Source organism: Protopterus annectens, chromosome 2.part1 (genome assembly GCF_019279795.1).
Source record: "Protopterus annectens isolate FY-2018-M chromosome 2.part1, PAN1.0, whole genome shotgun sequence".
Lineage (NCBI taxonomy): Eukaryota > Metazoa > Chordata > Ceratodontiformes > Protopteridae > Protopterus > Protopterus annectens.
In genome coordinates, this window is record NC_056729.1 from 146,482,714 (window position 1) to 146,502,614 (window position 19,901).

Sequence of the window (19,901 nt, forward strand, 5' to 3'; positions counted from 1 at the left end):
TTTCGTGCCCACTGAGTGGCACACAGCTACAGTTATCCCACTCCACAAGGGGGGGATCCACCTTGAATCCCGGAAACTACCATCCCATCAGTCTGACAAGCCTTATCTGCAAGGCCATGGAGCATATTATCACGGAACTTATAAACAAAGACATTGGCAACCTTCAAACACTGGACCCCACCCAGTTTGGGTTCGTGAAGGGCCGATCTTGTCTCCTGAACTTGATTGACTTCTTCGAATCAGTCTCCAGAGCCATGGACAAGGGTAAGGTGGTCCACGCAGCCTATATAGACCTTTCCAAGGCCTTTGACACCATCCCCCACTCTGGAATCATAGATAAACTTACTAAGCTGGGCATTAATCCCTACGTTACCCAATGGGTTGCTAACTGGCTTACTGATAGAACCCACACTGTAAAAGTAGCCGACTCCAAATCCAGCTCCAGACAAGTGACAAGTGGAGTACCTCAGGGTTCAGTGCTGGGACCGCTCTTGTTTGGCATCTACTTCTCTGAAGTACAGGCCAACACTAAGGGACTCTGGATAACAAAGTTTGCAGATGACTGCAAACTGGGAGCCATTATTGAATCCCCAAATGATGTGGAAACTCTACAAAAGGGCCTTACAGAAACAGATGCTTGGTGCCAGAGCCATGGGCTCAAGCTCAATGCCAAGAAATGTATAGTTATCCCTTTGGGAAAAACATGTATCCGTGAATTACCATATAGGTGGCAGTACACTAAACACCAAAAGTTTGATAAGAGACTTAGGGACACAGGTGGACAGTGGTCTCACCTTCGATAACCACATCGCCACAATAGTCAGGAAATCCTTCTATGTGGCACACCTCATCACTAAGGGCTTTTCATCCAGAAAAAAGGAGGTCATTGTCCCACTGTCCTCATCCCTCATTAGACCCATTATAGAATACAATGCCCCGTTTGGTATGTACCTCTCAAGACATCTGCAACAACTGGAAAGGCCACAGAAATACCTCACTAAAAGAATCACAGACCTAAAGCGGATGCCCTACGCTGACCGCCTTAAAAAACTCCAGCTATACTCTGTCGCATATCGTCTACTCAGAGGCGATCTTTGCTTAACATACAAAGCCATGTCAAACCCAGAGCTGTTGGACATGCTACACTTAAAAAAATCCCAATCCCTCAGAGCCACATGCTCCAGGGATCTAAACCTTGTCATCACAATAAACAAAACATGCTGGAGGGATAGGTTCCTGACCCAGAGACTCCCCAGACTCTGGAATAGATTGCCCATACATGTCAAGCAGAGTGCCTCTTTGGTCCTCTTCAAAAGGAACCTTGATGATTGAATGGGAGAAAGGAAATTCACCCCGGGGATCACGTCAGTCACCCTACTAGACAGGGGTCCAGGGAAGTAAATAGTGTGGGAAGAAATAGCCAGGGAATTGTTGTGGCTAGGCTTGTATAGGCCCTAGAACTGATAGCCTAGTACCAACCTATGAACCTACGAACCTATCCCTGTTGACAATATGTGTTTCCTGTAAAAAACCTATATCTACTTTATTCATTTTCAAGTATCTAACTATACTCCCTCTTTTGACAGGATTATTAAGGCCATTGACATTTAAAGACATACATTTATAAGAGAACATTTAGAATGGTGCATATATATCTATTGAATTTAGTTATGAGCAGGTAAATAGAAATGAATAAGAAAATCATAACATATATAACTATATACAAAACTAAGCATGGAAACCTAATTTCCTGGCTTGATGAAAGCATCATCTTAGCCACCACCACTAACAGTCCTACAATCAGTCAACCTTTATATTGCTTCTTCTGCCCTCTAATAATTAGGTATACAGTTAAACTTATTCAATATTATGTAACATTATGTTTAGTTATTGAAGCGCAAAACATCTCAAGACATATGATAGAATATTAAGTATTTTACAAATTACAAATAAAATAGTCATGCAATAAATATTCATGTTTGACAAACATCTCTATGTTAGAGTAACAGGATTATGCTCTCACAAACCAGCATATGTAAACTTGACTTCAAAAGCAATATAAGAAATCAGAGTCTTTCGTTAAGATGAAAAAATATATTAATTTCCTAATACAGATTAAACTATGAATAGTGAGTGTACATCCAGTTTAATTATATGATTTGAAATGATACTGCGTATTAAATATATATTTATATATTTAAGGCATAAAACCCTCTCCATTCTTCTTCTGTCACTCATTTTCCTCTCGACTATTCCTTCTATACATTTGTTTATGGGCTATATACGTATGGTCTAAGCAAAGTATGACCAATATTTTGAAATCTGTAATATTAAACTATTATGAGTGTTTTAAGCTTATTTAAATGTGGTAAACATACTTTATTCAAACACCCTTCTCCATTTCGTGTATCCCCTTTTGTTCCAATAATAAGCCATTTATACAACTTTCTAATATTGATATTTCAAAAATGTATTCATTCAAGTCCTCATTGTTGTCAATATCACTACTATTAGCAAGAGAATAAATCAACATTGCTTATACTAGTTATTAATTATAAGATAACATCTTCAATATAATGATCAGATAGTACAAGTGTTTGCTGCTTTGAAGTAACTGGATATGCGTTATTCCCAAAACAGCTTTTTTCTTTTGTTTATTTAACACTTACTGTTGTATTAAGTACTTGCTTAAAATCCATTATCAGTACAATGTGAGCTATGCAATCAACTTACTTTACCGCATCCTTCTATATTTTAGGAATGCCTAAATGCAAAGTACCCTTGAAAATAATAAGCAAATTTCTATCATCCAAATAACATTCCTAATGTATCGGCGCTCACATGAAAAAAGATATGTTTAAACTAGGATTTTTTGGGGGGGAGATATATAACACATATATGAAGTAACTCTCAAATATGATTCTCCAAAAGTGACTTATGAAGAAATACCAATGTTCTCTTTACAGTTTCTTTTTTATTTAAAACATTTAGATGTTCATATATCAGGTAACTATATTTACCTCAGCTTATTAACATGCGACAACATTACACCTTCCCCCTTTTTTCTTTTATAAAATCTATCTGCAACTTATAAAGGGATGCTCTATTTTAATGTTTTTTCAACTTTCCCTTCAGTCAGCTGTATTTATCTTGCATTAAATATCTGGTGAAGCTGCATTGTAACTAAAGAGTCTGTGTGATGTATAGAGAAATGCTAATTTTCTTTTCATGTGTAATTTACTCTTCGTTTGCAAGTTATTTTATTTCTACATACAATTAACCAGAATTCACCTTAGAACTAAACATGTATCTCACACTGTCAATAAGTTTAGAAAACAAAGCAATTCAAAACAATGCTAGGAAGCATGAGTGATAATTGTGTCTTGAATACTGAATTTAACTGCAACTACAACAGTTTCCAGCATATATGTTATTAAATCTAGTCTCCGGCATCAAGAAGAAGAACTAGTAAACATTCATTTTACTAGGAAATTATAAACTTACAGTCAAGAAACTACTTTGAAGAATATTTTGAATGCCTCAGCAGCAAAACTTCCTTGCTGCATCGTTATCGCCTGTTGCAGTTGTTTCTTATGTGCGACCGGAGCTCAGAGTACAATTACAACATCACTAGAAGTTTTTACAAAGAGCGCCAGTCTCAAAACCACAGATCAATGAATAGCTCGTGATTTAGTTCTCTTGAGGCTTTGCATTCAAAAATGAACTGCATACACGAGGAAGGTATGACATTTTTCAGTTATTTTTGGCTTTCCTAACTTTTGTGCACTTGTGGGTTGCAAAAAGCATGCAAAATAGAAAAAAACAAGTTAAACAGGGTAGCACTATGCAGCTATTAATCTTTTTTAAAAACCACAGACCCCACTTCTTTTGAAGCGCTCTCTCTCCCCAGAACATCCATCATAATTACTTTAATACTTACAAAGACAATTTAATCAATCTAAAGCCAACAAAGCTTCCCGTCAGACTGTATAAGCGCCAACCACCCCGTTCAGCATTTAAAGCTACTGCCACTCTATTTCATGGATTAAGGTTACAGAACAAAGACACATTAACTATTTTTAAACAGTTTAATATTATTTTGATGGCACTCAGCACACCACTAATTTAAAATATAACATTAAATCACGATCTTGTGAGATTATGACAAGATCTTATATGCTTATAAGCCATTTGTTTTTATTTATATTATAATCTATATGGGGATAAAAACTTCATAGCAGAGGGAGGAGAAACGGCAGAAAGTAATTATCTATATAATAATAAGAGTAATTACTATAAAAGAGGAAGAAGGGTTAGCTATATATAGTTGTAAATATTTATTTTAAAATCTTACCTCATATTTGCACTATTTATCCTTTTCCAACTGTACTCATCCCTCATTAGACCCATTATAGAATACAATGCCCCGTTTGGTATGTACCTCTCAAGACATCTGCAACAACTAGAAAGGCCACAGAAATACCTCACTAAAAGAATCACAGGCCTAAAGCAGATGCCCTATGCTGACCGCCTTAAAAAACTCCAGCTATACTCTGTCGCATATCGTCTGCTCAGAGGCGATCTCTGCTTAACATACAAGGCCATGTCAAACCCAGAGACACATGTTGGACATGCTACACTTATAGAAATCCCAATCCCTCAGAGCCACATGCTCCAGGGATCTAAACCTTGTCATCACAATAAACAAAACATGCTGGAGGGATAGGTTCCTGACCCAAAGACTCCCCAGACTCTGGAATAGACTGCCCATACATGTCAAGCAGAGTGCCTCTTTGGCCCTCTTCTAAAGGAAGCTTGACGATTGGATGGGAGAAAGGAAATTCACCCTGGGGATCACGTCAGTTGCCCTGCTAGACAGGAGTCCAGGGAAGTAAATAGTGTGGGAAGAAATAGCCAGGGAATTGTTATGGCTAGGCTTGTATAGGCCCTAGGGCTGATAGCCTAGTACCAACCTATGAAGGGAGAATAACCTCAGGAAATTAGAAGCGTATGTTTTACTTCCCTTTAAGTTTTTTTGTGGACTTATCATTTGCTGTTATTTTGCCATTAGTAGCTTGTGTCTTTAGGCTTGGAGCAGAAAGTTCCATATCTTCAATTTTGTCTAGTAGATTATGTTTTTTTGACAAATTCTGTTGCTTCTTCAATATTATTAAAGATTTTTTGACCATCTGGAAGTGTGACTTTTAATCTAGCAGGGAAGAGTATTTGAGCTTTTATTTCAGCTTTCTTAAGGTCTTTAATGAGGGGAATACAAGCTTTCCTTTTTGCTATTGTCACAGATGCATAGTCATTATCAAATCTAATAACTCTTCCATTTTCTTGAATGGGGCTCTTCGTCCAGGCAGTTTTTAACACCAGATCTTTAGCCTGTGTTGACAAAACCTTAACTATGATGGATCTTGCTGAAGTTGGATTTTTTGATACAGAAAGATTTGATAAAAACCTATGAGCCCTTTAAATTCCATAAGATAGTGACTCCGGGAGGTTTAGCACTTTATGCAACCAATTATTCAGGAAAAGAATCATATTATTTCCCTCTGTCTTGTCAGGAACTCCATAAATTCTGATGTTCCTCCTCCTTGACCTTGACTCCAAATCTTCCACTTTCTCAGTTAATAAGTTGTTTTGCTTCAATAAGAAATTTATTTGACTGTCATTCTCTATCTGCCTTCAATCTATGTCATTTAGAGATTCTTCTGTGTTGGTTATTTGATCCGAGTGCTTTGAAATAATTTCCTTTAAATACTGAATTTGCTTTTTACTCTCATTTTTCATATTTTCCATAATGCTTTCTAGATTGTCCATTTTAGTAGAAAGGTCCTGCATACTTGTAATTATGGTCTGCAGTTCTTTTTTCATAGAACTGTCTTGAACTGAGGACTTTGAATGACTCATATTTCAAGTATCTGTATACAGCTGCTAATATTCTGACAGGGATTTTGTGAGAAAATTCACTGAAAAAATGTTACTTTTTCTTCCTCAGGTAATCCACAACAATGAAAAGAATATTTATAGGGAGTTTTTCCCAATGTATTTTGAAAAATTCCAAATAAATCCTGTCAGAAATAAAACTTATAGACAGAGCAACAAAAAACTGCTGCACTTACTCTGACATCTTAGCCACGCCCCTCTGGAAAGATCCACCATTTAGATTCTTGACATGGCTATAAAATGCCTTCTGGTTGTCTTTGGAATCTTTGGCAATTTTATTTTTTTTTAACTAGCCTTGCAGGATTTTATGAGGGATCTCAGCTTCTTACTGAGGCTGGTAAGGGAGTTTTTTGCATCCGGGGATTTTCCTCTTTTCTGCAACAGTTTCTTCCTTTTGTTGTAGTTTGTTTATGGCAAGGGACCACCAGATTGACTTCTTTTTTTGGAGGAGAGCGTCTTGGTTCTATTGGGGATGGCACGATTCATGCACAAATGGATGTGCTTGTACAGTGCCTTAGTGTAGGATTCAGCAGTCGAACTTTCAGTTCCCATCTGCATGGGTGTCATGACTTAAGTAGCATGAAGTTGGCTTTGGAGAAGTTTTTTACAGAGGTTTCCTTAGGGGGTGGAATGTGGACGTCAAGGGTGATTAGCTTATGGTCAGACCTGACCAACGAGGGGGTGACCATAGGTGTGGAGCATCGATTTCCCATGTTGGTAATGACCAGGTCTAGGATATTGCAGCCCCTGGTGGGACTAAGGATTAGTTGATCCAGGGCGTTGGAATTTATGAATTCCAAGAACCACTGGGCAAAGGCATTGGCACACGAGTAGTTTTCCCAGTTAATGGCAGGGTAGTTGAAATCACCCAGTATTAGGGTGTTTGGTTGTATCTTAATATTTTCCAGTATGTTTAGAAAGGTGTAGTGAGAATCTTGGGGCATGGTGAGGGATCTGCAGCAAGCTACAATTTGGATTGCAGTCTTAGCTAGTGTTAGTTGCACCTGGAGAATTTCAGGTGCATTGTGTTGGGCAACTAACCTGATGCTGTGAATATCCTTGGTGAATATCGACACTCCTCCACCTTTAGTGTTTCGGTCCTGGTTTTGTGGCCGAAAAGAGTTGTAGCCTGGTATTGCAGGGGTGCTCTCTGGAGCCTTGAACCAGTTTTCAGTTACTGCACAGATATTGATGTTCTCTATTTTTAGGAGTGCCTCGATAGAGTGCATTTTGAGGTTTAGACTTCTGGCATTGAGTAGCATTACCTTCAGATTTTCCATGCTTGTACCTGTTACTGTGGTGGTTTTGTCCTTTGAACTTTGCCTAAAAAAGGCACTATAGGGGTGGCAAGAGCCTTAGCCAGTAACCCGAATCCCAGGGGCGACAGGTGCAGACCATCTCTGGCAAAGCATCGTTGTCTGTCAATCATGTCGTCCCAGGCAGACAGATGCTGGATCCCCTTTGAATGACACCAGAAGCTTAGTCAATTGTTGAAGTCAGTCATTTTGTCCTTATATTGTGGTATCATTCTGGGCAAAGGCAGGATGCTACTCAGACTAGGGTCATACCTGCTTTGCCACATGATCTGAGAGCTCTTCCATGTCTCTTTTCATGTAGTCCAGGGAGGTACATCTCAAGTCATTCACTCCAACATGGACAACGACAGTGTCATATTTGTACTTGTTGTGGAGTGACTTGAATGCATGCATTATGTGGTGAATCCTGCCACCCAACAGGCAGCTGACTGTAATTTTCTCCTTGTTCAGCCTGGTGAGTGAGACATCAGTGTTCCTGACTATAGAGTCACCTATGACTAATGTGTTGGGTACGTTGTCTTGCCTTAGGGGATGTTGTTGGGTGGCACACTGGTGCTGTGAGCTATGTGACACTTACACATGTACTCAGGTCATTGGACCACAAGTACCAGTATGACTCAGTCTTAGTCCATGTGGGTGTAAATGACCTGACATGTACCTTCCTAGACTATATGAAGAGAGACATCATGGAGCTCTCGGGATATGTGTCCCAGGCTATTATGAGTTTAACATTGAGCAGCATTTTACATTCTCTAAAAATGATGCCACAATATGAACAAAAGATGACTGACTTTAGTAATTGTCATAGTTTCTGGCATCATTCTAAGAGGGTGCAATATTTTTCAGCATGGAAGGAGATGGTCAATAGACCATACTGCTTTGCCAAGGATGGTCTGCACCTCTCCCCCCTAGGCTTTTGAATATTAGCTAAAGCATTGTCCTCTCTCATAATGTCCTTTTAGGCAATGCCAAACTGAAAATAAGTCTGACATAGCAAATCAAAACAAAGAAAATCTAAATGTATTACGACTCAATGCTAAGAGTCTGAACAAAAATCTACACTCCCCAGAAGCTCTCTTCACCCTAGAGAATGCTGATGTCTATGTGGTCACTGACACATGGTTTAAAACTGCGGACAGCACACCAACAGCACAAGCTTATAATGCCGTCCACACATTTAGACCAGCTACTACACAGACAAGGACTAAATGCGGAGGTTTCTTAAAAATAAATATACCTCAAGGATGGTTAAACAGGGCAATGCACTTGAACTTCTCCAAGTTCAAATCACCACAGGCAAAATCAAATACCACTTCCTTGACAGGTATAGGTCCCCCTCTATGACCCTGGAAACCCATGCTATGTATTTAAACTTGTTGGTAACACTCACGATCCAACCCAATACCATATTCATTGGTGACTATAATTACCCTACTATTAACTGGGAATCATATATGACACCAAACGTACAGGTACAGAGATTCCTGGATTTTGTAAACACAAACTCCCTGGACCAGATTGTCAATACACCAACAAGGGGTGCAGCCATACTGTATCTGGTCCTCACTAATATGGAGAGTGCTGCATAACCCCGAGTGCAATGTCTTCAAAATTGTTTCCTTTGAAGTAAAAATAAAACATGGAACCCCAGCTAACCCTGGATTGTTCAGGAACTACTCTAAGACTAACTTCCTACAATTAAGTGATAACCTAGAAAATGTTCAAGTCCCCATAAAACCTGAAAACACTGCTGCCTATGCAGAACTGTACACAGAAAACATATATAACAATGTTAATAGCTGCATAGAGGCAGCTGTATCCACTAGGAAGAAGTAGAGAACTAACTCAAAAGCAAGTCACCCTGGTGGAATCACAACATCAACTGGCTATATAACAGAAGGAAGAAAATCATGGCAAAAATTAGGAGGTGCCCTACCCAACAGGCAGCTGACTGTAATTTTCTCCTTGTTCAGCCTGGTGAGTGAGACATCAGTGTTCCTGACTATAGAGTCACCTATGACTAATGTGTTGGGTACGTTGTCTTGCCTTGGGGGATGTTGTTGGGTGGCACACTGGTGCTGTGAGCTATGTGACACTTACACATGTGTTCAGATCAAGCTAAACAAGAACCTGAGAGGTCAAATAAAGTCTACCAAAGCCAAAACTGAGGTGAATATGGATTCTTTAGCTATGTCTGCAGCCTCAAACGCAACACACAATTGTGTGTAGAGTTCAGTGTAAATGGATCCATTTCTAATGAGCCAGAAGATATAACAAACCTACTGGCCAACAAATTCAACTCCAACTTTACCCTTCTCTCCCCATCAACCTTCCCTCAGGAAATACCATCAAAATAACTCTCCTGCTATCACTAGGGATGAGATCCTTAATGCTCTCTCTAAGGCTTAGAACACTGCATCAGTGGGCCCAGACAGTATCCCAGGATGCCTTCAAAATAGCATGAAACATGATCATTAAGGCCATCTGGAACTGATATTTAACAGTAGCCTCCAAACAGGCTTCATGCCTCATGAATGGAGAACAGCAACAGTCATCCCTCTGCATAAAGGTGGGCCCTCTACAGACCCTGGAAACTACAGACCCATAAGTCTCATTAGCCTAATATGCAAAGCCATGGAAAGAACCATCATGAAAATAATCAGTGACTTAAGAAACCTCCAGTCACTGGAACCCAACCAATTTGGTTTCATCAAGGGCACGTCAAACCTACTCAACCTGATGGACTTCTTTGAGAAGGTCACTGTTGCTCTTCCCTTTCTGAAGTAGATGACAAGCAGGCAGGGTAGTTCGATTAGATGCTTTATTACATAGAAACACATCAGGATGGATAGCAGCATCATAAAATATAAACAAACTGATTAACAGACAGACCTTACATCTCAACAACTTGCTACAAAATGGCAGTCAGGCTTACACGTGCTCAATATTGATACACTTGTTTCAAGCCCTTGGATACCTTCTTAAGGGAAAAAACACGAAAAACCAAAGGACATCCAAAAAACGAAAACCAGTGGTAAGCACAGCCAAATCAAGCCAAGAAAGTACTTTCTTGGCTTGATTTGGCTGTGCTTATCACTACCTTCTTAAGGGGACATACACACAAATTAATCTACATCGTCCATCTTAAAAAGATTGCCCTTGGTAAAAACAACATTCGAGTTAGACATGCATTATTACAGACTTTAGAAGCAAACACAATGTTCATGTCCAAGTTGCCGTGTATCTATAACATGGTCTGGAGATATGACCAGATCTGGTAACATAACAATCAGGAATGGGTTTAGCAGCAATGACAGTCTTCGGTGAACAACTCATATCAGGAACTTCTGGATTCATCACAGGAATGGGAATATTCTCTTGAACTTCCTGTGTAACTGGAACACTGGACAATTCACTCTGACATAAACAGTCTTTCTCACAGGCTGTGTGCTGTGATGTAGGCTTGGAAACTGGCATCAAATGTTTCCAATTCCTGCTAAACTCTACTCCTTGGAATTTCGCAATGTACGATCTCGGCTCTTAGCAAATATTCTTTATTACTCCAATCCAATCATAACCTTTAGATATTTGCATCCTTACCACTTCACCTTCTCATAATGGATTGAATGGTTTGCTGGTCTTATCATAGTAGGACTTCTGGGTTAAAAGCTCCTTCAACAGATTGGTTTTCACTGACCTGTTGTTCTTAACACATGGAACCAACAATTGACTACTGGTTGGTAATATTGTTCTAGTTTGTCTCGACAGAAGCCTCTGAGCAGGTGAACCAAGATGTTTATCATGAGGAATATTTCTGAGATTTTAGAGATTCAGGAAAACATCACTGTCTCATTTCAACTTCTCTAGTAACTGTTTTGCACTTTGAACTGCACATTCTGCCAAACCATTTGACTGTGGATAATCTGGGCTACTCGTAACATGAGTAAGGTCCCATTCTTTGGCAAATCTTTTGAACTGTTGGCTTGTAAACTGCATGCCATTGTCAGAAATAACCTATTGTGGACTACCATGGACTGCAAAATGACACCAGCTTAGTAATGACAGTACTGGATGCTAGGCTAGGAAATAGGTCAATCTTGAACCATTTGGAGTAAGAGTCTACTAATACAAAATAATGTTGACCATTCCACTTGAAAATGTCAGTGGCTACTGTTGACCAAGGTAGTTCAGGAGTCTGGTTTACCTGAAGTGGTTGCTTCTGTTGATGTGGCTTAGTACTATTACACATGGAACAAGATGAAAGTACTCTCTCAATATCTTGTGGCATAGATGGCCAAAGTACTAGACCTTTCACCCTTCTTTTGGTAGAGTCAGTTCCAGGGTGATCAGTAAGATAGTGATATACTCTTGTTGCAATGACTTTGGACCAATCACTTTTGGACCTTTCATAATGATACCATTGTCAGACAAAATTTCATATCTGTAAGGAAAATAAGGTTGCACTTCCTGGGGTAAACTAGATTGTTTTGATGGCCATCCTTGTTTGATAAAGTGGTTAAGCCTCTCTAAAACTGGATATTTGGCTGTGTGATCTGTCAGCACATCAAGACATGTGGAAGAAAAATGTCTCACTTCCATGAATTCAAATTTAAGGTTCTCATTCTCATGCTCTTCAGTGGTGTTTCTGGCCAATCTGGACAATGTATCAGCAAGATAGAGAAGTTTGTGTTTCTTGTAGACAAGAATGAAATTATGCTTTTCAACATCATATGTTGCAATCTGGCTGGAGCTGTATGCATAGGCTTTCTCAAAATAGTGAGTAGAAGTTGGTGGTCTGTTTCAATCCAGATAGGTCTAACATACACATAATCATGGAACTTCAAACATGCAAGCACAATTGCCAAAAGCTCTTTCTTGAATTGGGCATACTGCATTTCAGTTTGGGTAAGAGTTCTTGATGCATAGGCAACAGGTTGACCCCCTTGTAGAATGACTGCACCTAAACCAAATTCCGAAGCATCACAGGAAAGAGTAACTGGCTTGTAAACATTACAGTATCTGTGAGTTGGTGGACTAGCAATTCTCTGTTTCAGGATATCAAATGCTCTCTGGTGTTGCTCTAACCAAAACCAGGATACATCTTTACATATCAGCTCTCTGAGTGGTGCTGCCAGTTGGCTCAAGTCTGGAATAAAGTTGCTTAGATAGTTAACCATGCCAAGAAAATGGAGGGCTTGAACATTTATCTGGAGCAGACATCTTGACAATGGCTGTTTGTTTGGAAGGGTCTAGTCATAGGCCTGAACTGGTAAATAAATGACCAACATAAGTAACTTCTTGTAGCTTGAATTTGCATTTCTATGGACTGAGCTTAAGATTCACTTGATGTGCCCTTTCCAGAACTTTTCTGAGGTTTCTGTTATGCTCAGCTTCAGCATTACCTCCTATTAATATGTTGTCTGCTATAATAGCACAAGGATAACCAGAAAAAAAATTGCTCCATTTCACGTTGAAAGACGTCACTTGCAGAATTTATCTCAAATGGCAATCTCAAAAATATGTACTTTCCAAACAGAGTACTGAAAGTAGTTAGCAATGAGGATTTCTTGTCAACCTGAATTTGACAAAAATGAACTCTTTCCACCTAAAACAGAAAAAAGTCACATTTGGCATCAGAGCTGTGACTTCTTTGAGTGTATGCATTGGGTGATGAGATCATTTTAGTGCTTTGTTCAAACCTTGTAGATCAATGCATATTCTGATGTCATCTGAGCTTTTCTTATGAGCTACAACCATGGAAGATACCCATTCAGTAGTGGTTGATGAACCTACTGGACAAATCACACCTTGTTGCTCAAATTTATCTAACTCGGCTTTGACTCTGTCCTGCATGGCTATTGGAACTCTTTGAGCTGGCCTGCTAACTGGACTGACATCTGGGTCTAACTTCATGGAGTACACAACTGGAAGCTTGCCTAGTTTTTCTTTGAAAAGATTAGCATAGGTAGAAAAATATAGTAGGCGAAATCAGAGTAGTGGTCTTTTAAGCTAACATGATGGACTTCCTTGTTAAATGAAAGTAGTCCCATTTTCAAACTGTTGCTGAGCCCTAATAATGACTAGACCTGCCTCTTGACCGCATAAAATAACAAGATGTAACATCTCCAAGCAGAGTAACATGAAAGCACTACTGAGCCTTCAGTTTGAATTTCTTCATCTCCATAAGCAACGAGCTTTACGCACTTTACCAGATCAAGCCTTTCATCATGACACACTCTAGCAAATGTTTCTGTTGACACAACATTGCACTTATAACCTGTGTCAACTTTGAGCTTTATGGATTTTTCATTTATCCAAACAGTACAGAATACTTCATTCATTGCCCTTAAATCTACTGCATTATTGACTGTTTCATTAAGCACTGACACACCATCAACATAAAGAGTAGGGTTGCAGTTTTCTAATTGATCAACTCGTTTCTTAAAATGTTTCATTTTAATGAAAGAATGTGTGCCCTTTGATTTACAAAGCCTCTTGAAATGATTTCACTTATTGTATTTGTGAGACTGCTGACCAAAAGCTAAACATTTTTCCCTTTTAGATTTATGATATCCATCACAATTACAACAGTTAGCTATGAAACTGGGTAAGCATGCACCCTTACCTTTATGCCTGTTTGATGACACATTCTTGTGCTTCACTGAGACTGTGCAGACTCTGGAATTTGCTGGAAAGCTCTGGGGTTTACCAGTGAGTACTGCAGGGGCTACAGTTGCTGCCATGTGCTTGGGCCTGTTTCTTTTAACCACGTGCTGCATGCTATCAACATGAGCTCTAGAAGTTATTGGAAGCATGCATCTCTCATTTATAAGCATATTTATGTGCTTTTCTGTGAGCTCATATATCTGACAAATCTCAATAGCCTTATTCAAAATTAAATCACTGTCATGAAGCAAAATTTTTCTCACAGCATCATCTTTAATATCACACACAAGTCTGTCTTTTATCAACTCATCCCCTAAATCACCCAAATCTGCATGTTTAGCTTTGTTTCTCAAGTCAGTTACATATGCAGCAAAAGTTTCACCAGGCTTTTGATCACTTGTGTAAAATAAGTGCCTTTTCATTGTAAAATTTACCTGGGGGTTACACATTCTCTAAATTCATATTTTAAGCACTCAAGGTCCTTTCTTGATTCAGACGGTGCAACAATATGAAAGTTTCCCCCTCTTATGCAAAGACAGCAGGTACATACACAAATGAACACTCCTTTTCAATGGCTTCTGACCCTGCTAAATTAAGCAGAATAAATGTGTTTATATGGTCATTTTTATCAGAAAATGCAACTTGTATGAAAATGTCATACTCTTGCTCAAACACTCTGTAGTTCTCTGTAATATTATTGTCAAACGCAAGTGCATTGGATTTCCAAAATCTGTCTGCCATGCCCACAAAGTATGCACAAACACATTGAAAAATATGGCCTTGTAATTACGTGCATACAAACTGTTCTGTGAGCTTGTAATAATATTCAAATGCACAATAAACTCTTCAAAGAACTGTACTTTGCTAAATATGCTCTGCAATGACTGTACTTTGCAAAATAAATTTAGTGTAATACTGGAGAAATGTGCAAACAATTTATACACTTCTGATAACTCGGATATCTTTAATATGAAAAATATGTGCTTAGTGAAAAATGCCATCATTTCCCTTATTATATTTGTCTTATGCAATTTGGACTTTGACATTTTCTGTAGTAATTTGAATATTTTTATCAATATTGGACATATCTGTTCATTCGAATATCGTTTAGAGCATTCTGTATGCCTCTTTTCATATTTTGAGAATAAGAAATTATTTGAGCAAGTTTTAACATCTGAAATTTGTTTCTGACCTGTTTTGTGAATTATACATACAGAAGGGATGATCCACTCATCTATATTCCTCCAATACCAACCGGGTGCCTCTAGGACCCAAAATGAAGAATCTGGAGCTCTTTCTGGCAACAAGTCATTTTGGCCATGCTTCCTTTGACACTATGCCCTTTTAGACATGCCTCTTCTGACACCAACTCACTCGTCCCTCTCTAGCATAGATGACAAGCAGCCAGGGTAATTCGTTTAGATGCTTTATTCCATAGAAACACAACAAGATGGATAGCAGCATCATAAAATATAAACTAACTGATTAACAGACAGGCCTTACATCCATGCATTCTTACATCTGAACAGCTTACTACAAAATGGCAGTCAGGCTCGCATGTGCTCAGTATTTATCCACTTGTGCAAGCCCATGGATAACTTCTTAAAGGTACGTACACACACATTGACCTACCATCACCAAAGCAATGGATGAGGGCAAAATGGTTCACACTGCCTACCTTAACCTGGCTGAGGCCTTTTGACACAGTAACCCATACAGGCGTTATTGACAAACTTAAGAAGTTAGGTACAAACACTTATGCTACCCAGTGGATAGCCAGCTGGCTCAGAGACAAGACCCAGTAAGTTAGAATTGGGAAGTCCACTTCTACAAAGAGGCCAGTCACAAGCGGAGTCCTTCAGGGATCAGTGGCGGGCCTGCTCATTTTTGGCATTTACTTCTCTGAAGTTGAGGCTAACGTCAATGGCCTCTAGCTGACTAAATTTCCAGATGATTGCAAATTAGGAGCTATCATTGAATTACCTTCTGGCACAAATGTTCTCCAGGATGGGCTGACCAGACAAACAACTGATGCCAGACCCATGGACTAAAACTAAATGCCAAGAAATGTATAATAGTATCCTTTGGGAAGTCATCCACCCCTGGTAACTATCATACTAACAAGAGACCCCTAAGAGTTGACCCAGTAGTTAGGGACTTGGGGACACACATAGACATTAATCTAGCCTTTGACCATCACGTGTCTACAGTAGTGAGGAAACCATTCTATGTTGTACAACTTATAAACAAAGGTATGGCATTTGGGCTCAAGAATGTCAATGTTCCACTGTATTTGGCATTCATCAGACCTGTTATTAAGTACAATGCCCCCTTTGTTATGTACCTAACCTGGCATATCCAACAATTAGAATGTTTACAGAGTTTACTCACTAAAAGAATACAGGGTATAAGTAACATGTCCTATGTAGACCTCCTCAAGGACCTATCCCTGTAGTCTGTCTCCTACAGGCTGTTGAGGGGACATCTATGCCTGGAATACAAGGCATTGACAGACTCCGCTCTGATGGACCTCCTGCATATCCACAAAACAAACAGCTCTACACGCTCGCGCTCTAAGTACTTAAACCTTGCCTGTGATATAAATAGGACCTGCTGGAGAGACAGTTATGTATCCTAGAGACTACCCCTTCTCTGGAACAGGCTCCCCACCCATATGATAACCCAATTCAAATGTAACTTGGACAATTGGATGGAAAACAGGGAATTAATTTTTAGTTTGTCAGCTATGGCTCAACAGGATATAGGAAACCTCTAAATAGTTACTCTCCCAGGGCCCTGCTTGTAAATATTTCACCTCCCAAGCCCCTGCTTACACATACCAGAATTTGTCAGAGATTTGAGATACATGGCTAGGCTTAGAAAGGTCCCTGTGGTCATTAGCCTAGTAAACACCAATGACCTATGAACCTATAGTAATAGAAATAAATAAGTAAAACATAGCTGTGTTGTGTTGTAGTGGTGGTCAAGTGGGTAAGATTATATACTAGAAATCCAACGGGGTCTCCCAGCACAAGTTTGAATCTTGATGATTACAGTCCTTTGTTATTGTAGCATTGGCGGTACAGTGGTAAGCATAGCTGCCTTCCAAGCAGCTGATGTGGGTTCTTTTCCAAGCCACTGCAAGAAATCTGTACATTTACACAACACTTTTACAGACAGACCATTATCTAAGTGCAATAATGCCGTCCATGATGTGTTACTGTGTAAATACGGCCTCTGAACACACCTGGGCATGTGTTATTTATATAGTAATGCACACCGTGTTGCACATTATTGCTTCAATATTTAAATGTATGCTGGATTTGCAAGAAAAAAAGGAACATATAATCTGTCAAAGGCCTTGTATGTATCCAAGCAGTAGCTGACTGTGTAGCTTTAATAGTTTCTACAGGGACAAGTTGCTGTCCTGCATGTGTTTATTGTAGATAAATCCTGAATGAAAATGAGATACCATATTAGTATTACACTAGCTGACATAAATTTGATGACATGATTTCCCCCAAAATGTTCATATCTAAGTTTATAAGAGACCTGTCTATCACTATGTCCTACTTTAAGACTTGAGTGAAGCTTAAGCTAGAGATCATTTTTTTTAATTGGGATAAAGATCAAGAAATTCATACTGTACAATCTAATTAAATACCTGAATCATTACAGCACATAAATTATTAAACAATGATAAATACAACTGAGCAGAATAGTCATGTGGTCTCATTGATATATAATGTATTTATCAGAGGATAGCAATTTTCAGTTCAGCACATATAAATGGTTTAAGGAAAAGTCCTTGGGTTCCTGAAAAAAAATTGTGGGCTATCACACTCATACAAATATTCCATAATGGCTTTGATAACATCTGATCTGTCTAGTGAGTTATTTACTTCACTTTAAATTTCAGCAAAAGAACTATCAAGTTAGTGAGGATTAGATAGCCCTCTTATATCATTCTGAAAATATTCAAAGGACTGTGTGATAGCTTTAAAATATTTGTTAAAAGTGTATACAAGAAACCATACAAATTATATTACAAGATGTGAGTGAATGTAAATACAGTATTTATCATCTAGAGCTACAGCACCAGAGATGTACTGCAAATGAAATGTCTCACCCATATGTGAGGTATCCACAGATTGGACATAGTTCTACTCCTGTCTTTCCACAGACGTTGAAGTGATGGTAGAAAATTTACATTTCCACAGGAGAATTGAACACCTTTCTTGACATCAAGGAGAAGGCTGGAGGTTGTCATAAAAGAGTTTGGAGGCTAACACAATGGGGGTAGGGGATGGTGTAATGGTTATGATATTTACTACACAGACCCAAAATACAGGGTTTGATTCTCACCCTTGAGGGATATTGCCTAGGCTTAACATGGCCCACAAGGGAAGCTCGCCTAGTACATATCTATGTACCTATGTGAGTAGACCTATTTATTACAGTACAAGTTATAGTACTGACACAACTCTCAACAAGTTAAACTTGTTGCAGGCAGACAATCAGTATGTTGAAAGTTTGTAATGGTAGCCACTATAAATTTTTGTCCTGTACTGTCATTTCTGTTCCAAGTTTCATAGCTCGCCGGTAACATTATGTGTGTCTGATGCCTTCAGTGTCTGTTTGACTGCATGGTTCAGAGGGATTCTAAAACTAGCTTGACGCATTAAGGCAAGTGCTGATTTATGTAGATTTAATCTCTACCCTCATCTGTGTATTGAGCCATACCCTATAATTTAGAGAGGATATTTGTTCTACTTTTGAGAATAATACCCATCATGCTATAAGAGAAAAAAATATGTATGAGCTGCAGTTTTGCATTTTAATTGTACTTTTCTCTATCCTGCCCTCTTCCTTGCTCTTATCTCTATTACATAAATTTGGTTGATTTATTATGTTGTTTTTTATTTTATTCTATGGTTATATGTATCAGCATCTACACCTGTGCCCTTTGCTCCAGCCAGGATGGCAGCCTCCAGATTGTGCCACCTCCCAGTAGTGTAGCTAGAGCAGGCTGACAGGGCAGCAGACCTGGGGGCAAAATATTTGGTGGGTGCATTGAGCTGATCCTGATCACCAGCTTTTAAAAGCCAGTATTGCATTTACAGCTAAAACTGAGCACTGTAGCACTTCCTGTGTGGTCTAAACAAGGGTAAGTGCTTGCTACATTGTAGAAAGATGTTTGCAATAGTTGAAAGCATTTTTTTTTAATTAAAACCTAAGCACTATAGTGCTCCATGCAGAGTAGAAACTATAGCAACTGATGTGCAAGGCATGCCATCTAACCCTACACCAGAGGTTGAGGATGTTGTATTAGATGGTGTTAGTATCAGACATGGTGGGGCAATGGCTACATGTCCACATTAACTATATAGAGAACCTCTTCTAGAAACTCATGGATTTGTATCCCTGCCAAACATTGACTCTCCTTTCTGTACACGGTCCATTAGCGAGGAAGCTCAGGGTGGCATTTAGAGTGCAAGTCCATCACAGGCAAATAAGGATGTCAGTTGCACCACCCCATCATATCCCACATCATGGTGTCACCTTCCCTTGTGTGCCTATGCCCACCTTAGTTTATTCTACAATCCTCTCAAATACCGTAGTCAACCATCTGGTGTCTAATGTCTCCTTCTCCATTGTGCTCCTTCTCTGTCATTGTGTCAGCATCTCTCCTGTCCTTCTTGTTTGCCTTCTATGTACATTCATTCGTCCATGCTTACAAGCCTAGCTGTACATCATTTCTCCACCTGTCCAGTATTCCCATCCCATTTCCGATATGTACTAATTCTACACATTTCTGATCATGTGCAATATTTTGGTTGGAGTTGAAGGTTTTACAGGTAAGATTCACTTTAAAAGATAAGACAATATACAGTGATGTTCAACCAGAAGGCCTCTACCAAAACTATATATAAGCTATCCAACTATAGACTGGGAAACCTACATCAT